Consider the following 17491-nt stretch of genomic DNA (forward strand, 5'->3'; position numbering starts at 1 on the left):
TACATTTAAATTATTTGCCTTCTAAACTACAAACATTTTTTAAAAGAGATGGAAGGTCTTAATCATCTCTTAAATCTGCAGAACAAGATAGGTATTCAGTCATGTTTGCAAGTGAATGAGTGAGAACTTTCCAGCAATAAGCTCTGTCAACAATTGGGCAATCATGATTAGCTACATTGTAAAGAAGGTCTGGGCTATGAGTGGGAAGTGGATTTGATGACCTCGGAGATCCCTCTGGGCCTTAAGAGCCCCACAGCCAAAGTAACAGTAAAGCATTTGAAATTAGTAAGTGTTTTATAAATACAAAAAGAGATGTTATGCTTTGTTTATACCACTTTATTCCATTTCTTCCCCTTGGTTTTTAGTCCTGCTCTCTGTTTTTCCCCCATTTGAGGTGCATTAGTTACCATGGAAACGATGATGTCATTGGAATTCATCGGTATGGATAGAGTTTAGTAATGTCTGCAAGAACATATTGAAGTTAATTTAAATGATTTCTTAAAACTCAAGGCTTAGATAGGGGAAGTAGGAGAAGAGATAAGCTATTAAATTCTCTGTTCTCTGCCTGAAATGATAGCAACTATGCCAAATCCTTAATTATCTCAATATTTGTAGGTAGACTATTTTTTTAAACAAAATAAAAATTTTCAGTCTTATACATTTTTAATAATGAGTAATTTATGTGTTGTGTCATTCTCACTCATTTTTCTTGCCTTCTTGTATGTGGGAGTCCCAGGCACCCCGATTTGGAGCCCTTCTCCTACCATTTGAACTTCTGGTGTCAAAGGGATTTCACTATATACCCCTTCCTTCTTTGATAATCTCATTCCCTGCTACTGAAAAGTAAATTAAAGTATATTTATTCTCTTACTCCTTTGGCACATAAGGGATCACTTAGTTACTTTTAATTCAACAAATGTGATTAATTTATTTTTCCACAAATCTATATTTACTGATATTTAGTGTCTTCTATAAGCAAAGTTGTAATAAACTTCCATTAGTGGTTTAGAAAAAAATAAAGAGGATGAAGCCTCTTTCTTCAAGTACTTTATCATCCTGTAGACTAACTCTATTTTGATGCAAAGTCCTCAAATTCTGAGATGCATGAAAACACTTTTTCTTCCAGGCTATCAGGGATGACTTTATGGAAAAGCCATGATTATTTTTTTCATGCCCCTGTAATTTTACACATCCTGGTCCTTTGCCTGATAAGCCACGGCCAATTTAGGGAACTTATGTATTCATTTTTAACATCTCTGCTCAGACATTATTTCCTCTAGAAAGCTTTTCCCAGTATGCCAGGAAAAGTTAATACTCCTGTCTCAGATCTACCTACACATATATTTAATTTGGTTCTTATTCCATTACAGGTTTACCTGTCAGTCTTCACAGAAGAATGCAAGTTTTGGATAGCAAGAAAACATGCTTTAAACATTCTTAAATGCGTAGTTACCTGGCATATAGCAGGCAGGATACTTTGATCTGGGATGTAATGCCATCCACATCTGCTGTTCCCTTTACCCCAGCTCATGGGCTACTCTGCCTTGCTTTCTCTGTGCCACAGCCAAACTGGTCTTCTTCCTCTTCTTTGAAGTTTCCACACACCATTTTTCTCCTCAGGACCCTTACCATGCTTTTTCCCTACTGGAGAACATTTTAACCTCACTTTTCACCTGTTAACTCCTTTTTATACTTTGGTACTTAGATTAAATAAAAGGCTTTTCTCAGGGAGGGGTGCCCTAATCCCTTTTTTTTTTTTTTTTGAGACAGAGTCTCTCTCTGTCACCCAGGCTGGAGTGTGATCTCAGCTCACTGCAACCCCTGCCTCCTGGGTTCAAGCAATTCTCCTGCCTCAGCCTCCCTAGTAGCTGGGATTACAGGCACCCGCCACCACGCCCAGCTTATTTTTGTAGTTTAGTAGAGATGGGGTTTCACCATGTTGGCCAGGCTGGTCTCAAACTCCTGACCTCAAGCAATCCACCCGCCTCGGTCTCCCAAAGTGCTGGGATTACAGACGTGAGCCACCGTGCCCAGCCTGCCCTAACCCTTTTATGAGCTTTTTTAATTTTATGATCCAATTACACTCTATTACTCCCTTTGTAACTGTTTTCACATTTGTCAGTACTTTCATATTTGCATACTATACTATACTATACTATACTATACTATACTATACTCATACTATAAGCTCTGTGACCACCTGTCTCTCTCGCTGTGCCTGGAAGATGTAGTTTCTCACTAAATATATACTGAGTGAATGAGTGCAGTAGGATTTTCATAGGCATATCTAGGGACTAGGGACGGACAGAATTCAGTTTTGAAAGAATCAGGAATACACAAGTTGTGTTCAGGATTGTTCAGTTTGTCTATAGTTGAGATAGTTATTCATTGGTGTATTGCCAGGTTTGGTAGAGCCCTAAACAGTAAGTAGGCTAAGGAATTTGTACTTTCTTCTTAAGATTATAAGAGGAGTTCATAAAGAATGCTGGATGGGAAGTAGACATCATTAGGATAGAGCTTTACAAAGTTTTAATCTGGTAGAGATGAATAAAAAGAATAGGAGCCAGGAAACATAGAGGAAGTAAGGGAACATTTGCAATGATCAAAGTTATTCATGCTGCAGGTTGTGACCCACCAACAGATCGTGAAATTGATACAGTAAGAGATGTAACCAAAAATGCTTAAACCATGTCAGAGTAAATTGCTCTTAAGAAGACAGTCTTATTTCATAAAGATTTGGTCTCAAGTATAAATACACATATTATATGTGTGTATTGTGTGTTTCTTCCTCATGTAACAGTACTATTGTAGTAGATGAACAGATAAGCAGAGTGGCCTTCTTCCATGTAGTCAAGATGTAAAATATTTCTTTTATCAGTAAGACAGTTTAAAAAGTTGGAAAAACATGGTGTAGGTGATAGGCAGTAAGGGGCTTAATTAGAATAATGCCAGTGAAAATGGAAGGGGAAATGAATGTAATTGACATTTTGAAGGAAGAATTGACAGTCTTGGGAATCGATTGTATTGGGTAGGAGAGTTAGAACAAAAAAGGCAGAAATCAAAAGAATTTTGAGAGTTACGATGCCATTAATAAATCTACCAGGAGCTGCTTTGTAGCTCAGGTAGACAACAAACTAGAAATAAGAGGTTAGGTACTCAGTCACAAATCTCTGCCCTTCTTCTCTATGAGAGTTGTGACTTAACAGTGTTTGTCAAGGAAGAAACTGGTAAAGATACTGACAAGAGAAATACTCTTTAAAAAATTTCTTATATACAGATTTTTATTACCACTTAGAGAACCACATTTTTGATATTCTTTTGTGGTTTCAAATTAAATTGCTTTCCAAATTTTCTTATAATTTTTTTAGATGATAGGAAACTACTTGCAGAGGCATTTTTGCATAGTAGTGAAGAGCATGAGCTGAGGAGTTTAAATTGTAGATCCCAGCTCTGCCACTTTGTGACTGTATGACCTGAGTTATTTATTCTATGCCTTAGTTTTCTCAGTCATCATATGGGAATCATAGTAATATTTTCCTCAGGAGGTTAAGATGAGAAATAAACAAGATAATGCATATAAATGGCTTAAGTACAGTTTTTGGCAGTCTAAGCACTCAATGTTTATATAATGTTATATAATTAATTTTTTCTTATAATTACTTTTTAGAATGTTATGAAACAGATAAATTTACAGATTTTTATGTATTTTACCTGGGTATTTTAACTAATCCCTTTATTTGGTAGTAAGAATTTGGGGCTGGCATGGTGGTTCATGCCTGTAATCCCAGCACTTTGTGAGGCCGAGGCAGGAGTACTGGTTGAGGCTAGGAGTTGAAGGCCGGCTTAGGCAACATATTGAGGCCCCTGTCTCTTCAAAAGAATAAAAAATTAGCTGAGTGTGGTGGCATGCAACTGTAGTCCAAGCTACTCAAGAGGCTGAGGTGGGAGGATCGCTTGAGCCTGGAAGGTCTAGGCTGCAGTAAAGTGTGATCATGTCAGTACGCTCCAGCCTGAGTGTTAGAGTGAGAGCTTGTCTCAAAAAAAAAAAAAAAAATTAATTAGAATTTTAAACACTACTGTTCTTTGAGATTTTTTATTCTTTGAGTATATTCATTGAGCCATCTACATTATCTTCATATAGATTTATTAAGTTGCTATATTATTTTGAGTTTAAAATTCTGCATTATTTGAAATTTACCTCATTTAAGGAAGGCTAATTGCTGTTACAAGTAGACCCCAAAATATATAATGATACAAATACAATGGAAGTTTCTTTCTTGCTCATGTAACAGTACTATTACAGTAGATGAACAGGTGAGTAGAGTAGCCTTCTTCCATGCAGTCTTTCAGACTGTTGGAGCCTCTGTCATTTTCAACTGTGACTTCTAAAATTACATTAGAAGCCATCTTCATTCTAGCCAGCCACAAGGAAAGAGAATACAGAGGCATGTACCTACCTTGGAGATTTTTATGGGCCAGACCTAGATGTGATACACATACTTCTACGCACATTCTACTAGCTAAAATCAGTCACGTGACCACATGTCACATTTCTCAAGAAGCCCAAGAAATATCGATTAGTTGTGTGCCGAGGAAGATGAGATCATGAATTTTGGTGAGCAGCTAGCAGTCTATACCACATTTGACCTGGAAACAAATATATAGATTAAATCCTAATGTAGATCACTGAACTGATTTATTTCCTAATAAATAATTCTGAATATTGTGTAACTATTTCAGTCTTACAACTATTTATTTTATAAAAGAGAGATAGAAATTCTGCCTTTCCTGTGGTTTAATTTTTCTGCTAAAAACAAAAAACAGAGACAATCCTACTGTGGTCTGGACCTTTTTTTTTTTTTTTTTTGAGACAGAGTCTTGCTCTGTCGCCAGGCTGGAGTGCAGTGGTGTGATCTTGGCTCACTGCAACCTCCGCCTCCTGGGTTCAAGCAATTCTCCTGCCTCAGCCTCCCAAATAGCTGGGACTACAGGCTCCTGCCACCACGCCTGGCTAATTTTTGTATTTTTAGTAGAGACGGGGTTTCACCGTGTTAGCCAGGATGGTCTCAATCTTCTGACTTCGTGATCTGCCCACCTCGGCCTCCCAAAGTGCTGGGATTATAGGCGTGAGCCACCGCGCCTGGCCAGTCTGGAACTTTTTAGTATTTATTTGTAAAGATTAAGGATTATATTGTCTTCTTAGAAAAATTAGACGATCTTTATTACCTTTATAAGACTGGATAGCATTCTGCATCTCAGCCATAATTATTTCTCAGAGACTGGAGATATATGCTCATTTGTGCCTTTCCCCAGGCTCTCTCAGAAGTCTATGTATGCTATGAACTAGAATGCTGTTCTATGTGATTTACATACATTAAACTCATCTCTCACAACAACCCTGTGAAATACAGAACATCATTTCCCCCATTTTGCACATGAGGAAATGTGGTTGAGAGAAGTTAAATAACTTACATAAGAATATCAATTTGTTTAGTGGGGCATCTGGGCTCTGATCCAAGAAGTCGGCTTTCCAGAGCCCATATTCTTAACTGCAGTTTCTGTGGATGCTCCAGAGTTGAATGTTAGTACTGTGGGCATCATGGACTATCACAGGGTGACAGATTCTGGGGTATAAGAGGGTTCTTCATCAAATTTGCTTATTATTGGGGTTCTGATTATTAAGGTAGACAAGTGAAGCCAGAGGAAACTGGTGGATTGAAAATGGGGAGGAGTTAAGGAGCCATAGGTTCTGTTGACAGTCAAGGAGGTATCATGTGGGCGATAAGGGGAAGGAAGGGGAGTTCCATGTCCAGGATCTAGGAGAAAGGAATGAAGCCTAAGACTTGACTGCAGCACTGAGTGGTAAGGATGGCTCAAATCAGGCCTGCCCTATCATTGTGCTCTTAATTACTAAGCTATATTGCTCAACTTTATGGACTCATTATTATTTTAAGCCACCTAATTCCATGCACCACAGTCTCTATGTGGTTGTCATCTTGTTTGGTGACTTCCTTATACAAACCAGTCACTCAGATAGTTTGAATTTTGGCTTTGTCATTTACTAACTGTGTGACCTTGAGCAAATAATTTAGCTTCAGAGTTTCCTTCCATGATATAGGGATGATAATACCCATCTCATTGGTCACTATGGCAGTGAAGCATGATTATATTTACATTACTTAGCATAGCCTTAGCACACAGTACGGTAAAGGGTAGCTCTGAATGTTTTTGATATAGTGGTAGACATTAGAGATCATTATAAATCTTTATTTTCAGGATTAAGAATTTAGGGCATAGAGAAATTGAGTTGCACCTCATGGGCCCACAACTATTTAGTTGGTCCCTGAGAGGAGCATGGACACAGGCCTCCCCATTCATTGTTCTTTCCATGTCAAATGACTATTTCTGAAAGAGAAAACAAGGACACCTGTCTCATTTTAAAAAATTATAACATCCGTGCACATGCTTCAAGGAGTATATCAAAAACTGGTTCGAGTCTAACAAAGAACTGAAAAGCAGTTATGAATCTAATCTATTTCAGTTATTATCATTCATTATTTAACAATGAATTTTTCCTCCTCACTTTTTCTCAAATCATGGCTTTTAATGCTTGTGACCGGTTCCAACCAGCAAGCATTTAACCTGATTGTAACCTGGATAAATTGGATTATATAGTAGCTTAAAAATCTTGCTTGTTACTTACCTGTATCTAGGTTTAAAATGCCAAAAAGAAATTAAAATTGGAGCCTTTTGGGCCTCCTTAATTCAATAGATTTAGACAGAAAAATCCAATATTCAGAGCAATGTTGATATTTCAAGAGAATCGATTTTTAAAAAGTTAAGAAAAGAAGTGCCCTTCTGAGCCAGTGATGGATTGGAATACTGCAAAAATCACACGCAAAAAGGTTGTGGTGGCTGATGGTAGCCAGGCATGTAGTATTTGTTTTCTTTCAATAAAAGTAGCTGAGGTAAAAAGAAAAAAGGACCTTATGCTTTGATGAGACATTAAAAAATGATTGAGCATGCTTACAGCTGTATCTCACTGGTATTATGTAAATTAAGCTATAGCAAAGCATCTGTTTTCTAATGTTTCTGCTATTAAAGAATATACACAATAGCTCTACAATAAATACAAACAGCTTAACAGTATATGAAGTATTCACAAGATGTAAGGCTTATTTGGCGGGGAAGACATCATAATGGACTTGAATTCTTTCCTATTTAAGAGAGAAGAATTTTTAATGAACAAAACTATAATATGGATATTCTAATGTTCTTACTGCATTAGTTGCCCCCATTCAAAACCTCCTTGATTATGGAGGATTGCTGTTAAGTGAACTTGAGCAGTGGTTTCTAAGCTTTTTAATACCCAAGGCTTTCTTTTAAATTGTCCCCCAGCTAACCCCATGTTTTGAAAGAATTGTTTGCCACTGTTTGCATATGTTAATTAATGACTGATGTCTTCTCTTTTTTAATAAATCAAAGATACAATATATAAAATGTATGTATATCTATATATAGATATAACTATCTCTATATGTGCATACAGAGAGAGACATACACAGAGTTTTATATATATAACTGTTGTATGAGCTCTGCACAGAATGAGATAACCATAAAAGAGGATTATCACATTTGGCTGATGTAATTTCAATTAAAAGCACAGAAACTTGGTAGTTTATCTGTCTTGTATATTTTTAAAGTGTTTTATTTATGTTCAATTTTTTAAAATATTCGTAATAGGCCAGGTGCAGAGGCTGAGGTGGGAGGATTTCTTGAAGCCAGGAGTTAAAGAGCCTTGGCAACATACTAAGACCTTGTTTCTACAAAAAATAAAAAAATCAGCTGAGTGTGCTGGCGTGCATCTGTAGTCTTAGCTACTTAGGAGGCTGAGGCAAGAAGATCGCCTGAGCCTGGGAGTTGCAGTTTGTTTGAGGCTTCAGTGAGCCATGATCACACCACTGCATTCCAGACTGAGCAGCAGAGTGAGATCCTGTTTCAAAAAAAACAAAAATTCATTATAAATCACAGAACCTGATAAAATATTTTTGTGCATCTTTAGACCCTTAAAAGATTACATAGGAGAACTACCAAAATAGCTTTTACAGTCAGGCTTTAATTTTCTAGAGCAGCACTGTCCAATGGAAATATAAACCATGGAAATACGAACCACAAATGTAGTTTTAAAGTTTTTAGTAGCCATATTTTAAATAGTAAGAAAGATGAAGTTAATTTTAATAATATATGTACCACAGTATATTCAAAATATTATCATTTCAATATGAAAACCACATAAAAATTATTGAGGATCAACCAAAAAGGAATTGTATTTGAAAAACACTAGGAATTCTTACAATTCAGTAAGGGGAAGAAGACATATAATCAATTGAAAAAATAGGCAAGAGACCTGAACAGGCACTTTATGGAAGAGGATATACAAATGACGAAAAAATGTAAAACATATAGTCAACTTTATTAATAATTATGGCAATGCAAATTAAAACCATAGTAGAAAAGATAGCTGGGCACAGACTCCAGAAGAATGAGTACAGACTGGAATGCAGCTGCACCTCCGAATCTTCCTTTCACCATCTCTGAACAAAGAAAACCAATAATGTGTAATGCCTAAGCCTTCATTTCCACCTTCCAGATCTCCCGCCAGTTAGCTTTTGGCAAACTTTAACCAGGAACCATGTAAGGAAGAGTCTAAGTAATTTGGTTCCCAGTATAAACAAGTAGACAGTTGAACAAGCCAGCATAGTGAGAGTCTACTACACACTCATCATATTTGCTAAAATTTAAAAAAACTGATGGTACCAAAGATCCAGACTGTGGAATGGCTGGAATTCTCGTACTTTGCTGGTGGTAGTATAAATTGATAGAACTTTATTTATTTTTTGTGTGTGTGTGTGTGCTTTTGAGGTTTTTTTTTTTTCTTTTATTATTATTATTATTATTATTATACTTTAGGTTTTATGGTACATGTGCGCAATGTGCAGGTAAGTTACATATGTATACATGTGCCATGCTGGTGCGCTGCACCCACCAACTCGTCATCTAGCATTAGGTATATCTCCCAATGCTATCCCTCCCCCCTCCCCCCACCCCACAACAGTCCCCGAAGTGTGATGTTCCCCTTCCTGTGTCCATGTGTTCTCATTGTTCAATTCCCACCTATGAGTGAGAATATGCGGTGTTTGGTTTTTTGTTCTTGCGATAGTTTACTGAGAATGATGATTTCCAATTTCATCCATGTCCCTACAAAGGACATGAACTCATCATTTTTTATGGCTGAATAGTATTCCATGGTGTATATGTGCCACATTTTCTTAATCCAGTCTATCATTGTTGGACATTTGGGTTGGTTCCAAGTCTTTGCTATTGTGAATAATGCCGCAATAAACATACGTGTGCATGTGTCTTTATAGCAGCATGATTTATAGTCCTTTGGGTATATACCCAGTAATGGGATGGCTGGGTCGAATGGAATTTCTAGTTCTAGATCCCTGAGGAATCGCCACACTGACTTCCACAAGGGTTGAACTAGTTTACAGTCCCACCAACAGTGTAAAAGTGTTCCTATTTCTCCACATCCTCTCCAGCACCTGTTGTTTCCTGACTTTTTAATGATTGCCATTCTAACTGGTGTGAGATGGTATCTCATTGTGGTTTTGATTTGCATTTCTCTGATGGCCAGTGATGGTGAGCATTTTTTCATGTGTCTTTTGGCTGCATAAATGTCTTCTTTTGAGAAGTGTCTGTTCATGTCCTTCGCCCACTTTTTGATGGGGTTGTTTGTTTTTTTCTTGTAAATTTGTTGGAGTTCATTGTAGATTCTTTATTTGGAAACTTTTGCTTCTTTAACGTATTAAGTTAAATACATATAACCTAATACCCAGCAAAAAAAAAAAAAAAAGAGAGAGAGAGACATGTACAAAAACATTCACAGAAGCATTATTTACAGTAGCCAAAATCTGGAAACAACCCAAATGACCCAACAGGAGAATGGATATTTGTAGTATAGTCCTTATAAAATCTTAGGACTCAATGAAAATAAATTACAGGTACATAGTTTAGCTGGATGAATCACTTGGACACAAAAATATATATTGCATGATTCCATTAGTATCAAATTCAGAACAACACAAAATTAATTTATGGTGTTAGCAGGTTAGTGAATACCTTTGGGAACATGTTTGGAGGATATATAGGGAAACTTCTGGGGTGTTGGCAACATTTTATTTATTAACAGGGTCTTGGTAACATGGGCATACATTTTGGTGACTCCATTTTGCCATAAACTTAAGTACTTTTTTGTGTGTTCCTGATATACTTTGATGGAAAAGGTTAAAAATAAATAACTTGCAAACTTTAAAAATTATTCAGATATTTTACATTTTTTTTTTTACTTGTACTAAGTCTTCAGTACTCAGGGTGTATTTTATCCTTATAACACATGTTAATTCAGACTAGCCACATTTGAAGTATTCAGTAGCCAGCCACACGTGACTCATGGCTACCCTATTGGGCATTGGGTCTATAACCCCACCATTTTAGAGCTTCTATGGAGTTAGACTGTATTTCAGGGCTTTTGTTGAAGTATTAATTAGGAAGAATAGGAGATTATTCCTCCCAAGGAACTCATCTTAATTTTACTGCTTTTGGTTTTATAGAATATTTTCAGTTTAAAAACAGATGGTGGTTTTTATATGCAAGTTCACAAGACACCTAATATGTCATTGTTTTGCTTTTTGTTCTTATTGCTTTATTACCGTTCTTCTCGTGACCACCTTTTTAAAAAGCAAACTTTGCACTGAAGCTGTGACACACATACATAAAAGGGCACAAATTATAGCTCAATGAATTTTTACAAAGCAAACATACCCACTGTTTGTATCCCAGAAACAGAACAATAGAGAGCCTGGAAATCATATATTTACAGTCAATTGATTTTTGACAGAGGTGCCAAGAACACACAATGGAGAAAGGACAGTTGCTTCAATAAATGGTGTTAGGACAACTGGATGTCCACATGCAGAAGAATGAAATTAGACCCTTATTTCACACCATATATAAAAATCAACCCAAAATGAAGTAAAGACTTATATGTAAGACCTGAAACTATTAAACTATTAGAAGAAAACCTAGAGGAGAAGCTCTGTGACATTGGTCTGGGCAATGATTTTTCTGGATAGACAAAATAGCAAAAACAGACAAATGGGATTACATCAAACTAAAAAGCTTCTGAACAGCCAAGAAAACAATCAACAGGGTGAAGAGACTACTTACAGAATGAGAGAAAATATTTGCAAAACATGCATAAGGAGTTAATATTCAAAATATATGAGGAACTCAACCCAATAGCAAGAAAACAAACAACCTGATTTTTTAAATGGGTGAAGGATCTGAGTAGACATTTCTCAAAAGAAGACATACAAATGGCCAACAGCTATGTGAAAAAATGCTAGTATCACTAATCATCAGGGAAATGCAAATCAAAACCACAATGAGATATCCCCTCATACCTGTTAGAATAGCTATTATCCCCTCATACCTGTTAGAATAGCTATTATCCCCTCATACCTGTTAGAATAGCAAAAGAAAAGTTTTGGCGAGGATGTGGAGAAAAGGGAACCCTTGCACACTTTGGGTGGAAATATAAATTAATACAGCCATTAAGGAAAATCGTATGGAGCTTCCTTAAAAAATTAACTGTACAACTACCATATTATCCCACAGTCCCACTGCTGGGAATATATCCAAAGGAACTGAAATCAGTCTACCAAAGAGATACCTGCACTCACATGTTTACTGCAGCACTATTCACAATAGCCAAGATATAGAATCAATCAACAGATGAATGGATTTTAAAAATGTGTATACAAACACACATAGACACAGACAATGGAATACTATTTGGCCTTTAAAAAGAAAGAAATTGGCTGCACGCGGTGTCTCACACCTGTAATCCCAGCACTTTGGGAGGCCAAGGCAGGTGGATCACGAGGTCAGGAGATCGAGACCATCCTGGCTAACACGGTGAAACCCCGTCTCTACTAAAAATACAAAAAAATTAGCCGGACGTGATGGCGGGCGCCTGTAGTCCCAGCTACTGGGGAGGCGGAGGCAGGAGAATGGCGTGAACCCGGGAGGCGGAGCTTGCAGTGAGCCGAGATGGCGCCACTGCACTCCAGCCTGGGCGACAGAGCGAGACTCCGTCTCAAAAAAAAGAAAAGAAAAGAAAGAAATCCTGTAACAACATGGATGAACCTGGAGGACATTATATGAAGTAGAATAAACCAGGTACAGAAAGACTAATACTTCATAATCTCACTTATATGTGGGATCTAAAAAAAGTTGTATTATAGAGGTAGAGAGTAGAATCGTGGTTACCAGGGGCTAGGGAGCAGGGATTGGGGAAATGTCAGTCAAACAATATAAAATTTCAAAATAAGAAATAGAACATTACCAGCATCCTAAAAACTCGTGCCTATGCCACCTTCTAGTCACTACCCCAAAATGGAACCCAAATTATAACACTATAGATTAGTTTTGCTTGTGAAATTTTTACAAACAGAATAATATAGTGTTATACGTTTGTGTGTCTGGTTTATTTTGTTTAAAATTATGTTTGTGAGATTCACTTATACTGCTGATTGTTGCTATCGTTTTTTCTTGTCATTGCTCTGTAGCATTCCATTAAATATATCACAGTTTGTCCATCTTATTGTTGATGGACCTGAGTAGTTTTCCATTTTTGACTATTATGACTAGTGCTGTTATGAACATTGTTGTATATGTCTTTTAGTGAATGTTTTATTCATGTTTCTGTTGGTACATAACTGGAAGTTGAATTGCTATGCTGTAGTATAAACATACATCAGTTTATGTAGATACTGCCAAACAGTTTTTAAAAATGATTGTATCCATTTCCACTCAACTGAAACAATGAATCTTACTTGTTTCACATTCTCACAAACATTTGATATAGTTTTTTGTTTTAGTCATACTGATATTTCTTTTCTAATACAGTCATAAGTATAAATGTACTTTGAATATCGTCTTTTGTGGAATGTCTGTTAAATCTCTTGCCCATTTCTTTATTGTATTATCTGACTTTTCCTTATTGGTTTGCAGGAGTTCTTTATGCATTATGGGTAAAAGTCCTTTGTCATGTATGTGTATTGTATATACCATCTCCCACTCTATAGCTTGCACTTTCACTCTTTTAATCATATCTCTTGATTAATTTAATTTTAATGTAGTCCAATTTAATTTAAATAATTTCATTTGTGTCTAGTGCTTCTTTGTGTCCTGCTAGAAAAATCTCTGCCTGCCTGCAGCATTAGTATATTGCCTATTTTTTTCTAAAAGCATTATTATTTACCTGTCATATTTAGCTCTAAAATCCCCCTGGAATTAATTGTTGTGTATGGAGTGAGGTAGGAGGTTAAGATTCATTATTTTATATATGGATATCCAGTTAACATGCAGTACTATGTTGTCTCCATTGTAACTTCGTGACTTTCATGTATGGGTCTGTTCTGGGCTTTTTTTTTTTTTTTTTTTTTTTTTTGAGACGGAGTCTTGCTCTGTCGCCTGGGCTGGAGTGCAGTGGCGCGATCTTGGCTCACTGCAAGCTCCGCCTCCCAGGTTCACGCCATTCTCCTGCCTCAGCTCTCCCGAGTAGCTGGGACTACAGGCACCCACCACCACAGCCGGCTAATTTTTGTGTTTTTAGTAGAGATTGGGTTTCACTGTGTTAGCCAGGATGGTCTCGATCTCCTGACCTCATGATCCGCCCACCTTGGCCTCCCAAAGAGCTGGAATTCCAGGCATAAGCCACCACGTCTGGCCTGTTCTGGGCTCTTTATTCTATTACAACCAAGTTTTTTGGTAAAATCAAGCAAAGTGATATATGTGTGGGACGTTCTTAAGATGAGGGAATTCTAGAGTTAAGTGGAATTAATTTATTCAAGATGTCTAGGAAGCAATATTAGAACATTTATCCTTTAACTAGAAGAAGTTACATATTATCAGTAATAGAGCCAAGCTTAGTTGTCAAAACCTCTGACTTTCAAACATATAAAGAGTTCTTTAGTTCCAAACTTTTTTTTTTCCTTTCTGAAATGGGGCCTTGCTCTGTCACCCAGGATGGAGTACAGTGGCACAATCACAGAGCTCACTGCAGCCTCAACCTCCCAGGCTCAAGCACTTCTCCCACTTCAGCTTCCTGAGTGGCTAGGACCACAGGTGTGTGATACCACACCTGACTAATTTTTCTGTGTGTCATGGAAACAGGGTCTTGCTATGTTGCCCAGGTAGGTCTTGAACTTCTGGGCTCAAGTGCTCTTCCTGCCTCAGCCTCCCAAAATGCTGGAATTACAGGCATAAGCCACCATGTCCAGTCTACCTCCAGACTTTCAGTTATACATCCTTATTAGTAAATGATGTTTGAACATATAACCTAATATATGTATGAAATATATTTGTTAATAAGTTATATATTGTATATGTAGTATACATATATTACTACATTAATATGTTATTTTCTTTATAAAACACAAAATTGAAATTGAAAGGAAATCGTAACCTAGAAATAGAAATCCTAATGTTTTCTTTTTACACCTCTATATCAGCCAAGATGGGCTAGGTTATGTGTGTTATCAACTCTCAAATTTCAGTGGCTTAAAACAACACAGGTTTATTTGTCTCATGCTCCGTGTCCATTGTGGTTTGGCTTCAACACTCCTCTGTATTGTTTCGTTCTCTGTATTGTTCAACACTCTGGCAGCCAGACTGACACAGCAGCCACCAGCTGGAGGCTTGCTGGTCATCAGGACAGAGGGAAAAATAATGAGGAATTAACACTTAAAGCTTTGGCCTAGATTTGACACATGGCACTTCTGCATACGTTTCACTGGCCAAAACAAGTTATGTGTTCCTACCTAATTTGAGGGAAGAAAAGTCCTAACCTTGTGCCCAGGCAGAGAAATGGACATATTTTAGACAGCATTAAAAGTTGACACCTCTCTCATGATCAGTTTTGGAGAACACAGCCCAGGATTTGTGTTTGTCTAAGAAAATAAACACACAAAGACAAGTCCATTTAGCTTCTTCCATTATTTTGTATTGTTTTTAACACACTGCAGTCCTGAGTAATGAGTGAACTACAACTACAGGCATAGTGGCCTCTCTTGCTTAAAACTTTGTAATGGCTTTTTGGCACTCATTATATAACTCAGACACCTTAATATAGCCTACAAGCCCCACCTTTCCAGCTTCATCTCACTCCACTCACACCACACCTCAGAGGCCTCAGACTGGCCTTTCAGTTCCTTGAAGGGAGACATGTGCTCCCTACTTCTGTTTTGAATGTTTTTCTTCCCTTTTCCTTGTTTTTGCCCGGTCACTCTGTAGCTTTAAGATCAAATATTTCTTCAAGGAAGCCCTCTCTGACTCCCAGAGTACATCAAGTCCTCTCTGTTCTACACTCTCATAATACCCTATACTTTGCTTCCAGAGAAGCCATTCCATTTTATGAGTGTATTTTTGCACTATTCTTTGTTCAGTCAATTTGCTCCAATTACAGTACAAGCTCCAAAGGGTAAGGATCAAGTCTGTTTTGCTCACCACTGTATGCTATTCCTTGTGTTTAGCCCAGTTACTGGCATGTATTAAGAACTCGTTAAATATTGAGTTTGGTTATAGTTTTATATTTTAGGTTTGTGACATTTGTGTAGTCTATAGAGAACATGTCTAAGATATTTATACAGTCCATAGAGAATGATTTGATAAGAAGATGTAAATCACACAAACTGCAAATACACACTTGTTCTATGCCTCTATGTCTTAGGAAGTCTAAGAGATTCCAAGGTCAGAATGTTTTTCCTGTTCTCTCTGAATTGAAATATACCCTCACATAGATTTTCACTTTCTTTAGGTGTTTTTCCTTTTCGCACTTTTTGAGTGATAATTTTTTGTTTAAGTTGAGAGCCATACAGTCAGGGGATATATCACATTTAACATAAATGGCAGTAAAACTGCCCAAGCAATGAGTGTATTATATAGGCATAGTTAATAAACAAGCTGTGTGATATTAAGCTATGTTTCTCTCTAGCTTTCTGGAGATAGTACTGAATTCCCAAAACACAGTGTGATTTATTTTTTGTGACAGTGTGCATCAGCAAGAGGGCATATATTAGATGCTTGGAAAATGCTTTGCTATAGATTTATGTCTTTTCACTATTTGTCTTCATATATAATTATTGGGGGCAACTTTAGTTTTTTCTGTTTCTCTTTTCAGAAAGAATAATTTTTTTTCACCTTCTTATCTATATGTTTCATTGTGGACTATCAGTACTGTTCTTCATTTAAAATGCAAATGTTCTAATAATCTACAATCATAACCTTATGGTAGAACTGATATAGACATTGTAATCTCTAAGCCTCTGAAAGTAGTGTTCTGCATTTTTATTCTAGAAGAGAGCTACTGCTTCTCATCAATAAGAGAGTGGGATTAAAAGGAACATGAGTAAGGATTATATTTGCAGAGCCTGTCTATTTATTCAACAGTATTGTTGAATAATAACATTTCTTAAGTATCATCTTCCCTCAATATATGTGGGGGATTGGTTCCAGAATCGCCCTCCCCCCACCACTGCATATTCCAAAATTCATGCATACTCAAGTCCCACAGTTGCTTCTAGGACATCAGCCATTCTGGTACTTGGGTTTTATGGTGGGCAAATACTATATTTTTTATCTGTGGTTGGTTCAAAAAAAAATTCACATGTAAGTGGACCCCCCACAGTTCAAACTCCTGCTCAAGGTTTAGCTGTATCTATTTTGTAGCAGAAGCTAGGGAAACTTAGAAAGAGAATGACCTTTTCTATGAAACTTAATTTTGTTTCAAACAATAACATTCTGATAAGAGCTGAGTTTTACTCTTTTGTTAGCACTGTCAGTTTTCTCAACTATAGAATGGGAATGATAAAATAACCATCTTGGCTGGGCACAGTGGCTCTCTCCTCTAATCCCAGCACTATGGGAGGCTGAAGTGGGTGGATCACCTGAGGTTGAGAGAGTTCGAGGCCAGCCTGACCAACATGAAGAAACCCCATCACTACTAAAAATACAAAATTAGCCGGGTGTGGTGGTGCACGCCTGTAATCCCAGCTACTCGGGAGGCTGAGGCAGGAGAATCACTTGAACCCAGGAGGTGGAGGTTGCGGTGAGCTGACATCACACCATTGCATTCCAGCCTGGGCAACAAGAGCGAAACTCTGTCTCAAAAACAAACAAAACAAAAACAAAATAACTATCTCATAAAGTTCTTGTGAGGAGTAAATAAGATAGTACATTTAAAGTACTTATCTCAGCACCTGGCATATAACAAACACTTTGTGTATTTTAGATTTACTGTGAGACTTCGTCCAAAGTTACCTCTTAGGTATTTATTTTGCTCTGTTCCTTCCTTCTTATTTTTCTC

The 17491-nt window shown here is 37.1% G+C and overlaps 1 protein-coding gene across 7 annotated transcripts in view; it reads left to right on the forward strand.

The window, feature by feature from the left end:
- Positions 1-17491, forward strand: part of NUBPL (NUBP iron-sulfur cluster assembly factor, mitochondrial) — a 331583-nt gene that overhangs the window by 298729 nt on the left and 15363 nt on the right. The gene's annotated exons all lie outside the window — the stretch shown is intronic.

This window comes from Pongo pygmaeus, chromosome 15 (genome assembly GCF_028885625.2).
Source record: "Pongo pygmaeus isolate AG05252 chromosome 15, NHGRI_mPonPyg2-v2.0_pri, whole genome shotgun sequence".
In the NCBI taxonomy this organism is placed as follows: domain Eukaryota; kingdom Metazoa; phylum Chordata; class Mammalia; order Primates; family Hominidae; genus Pongo; species Pongo pygmaeus.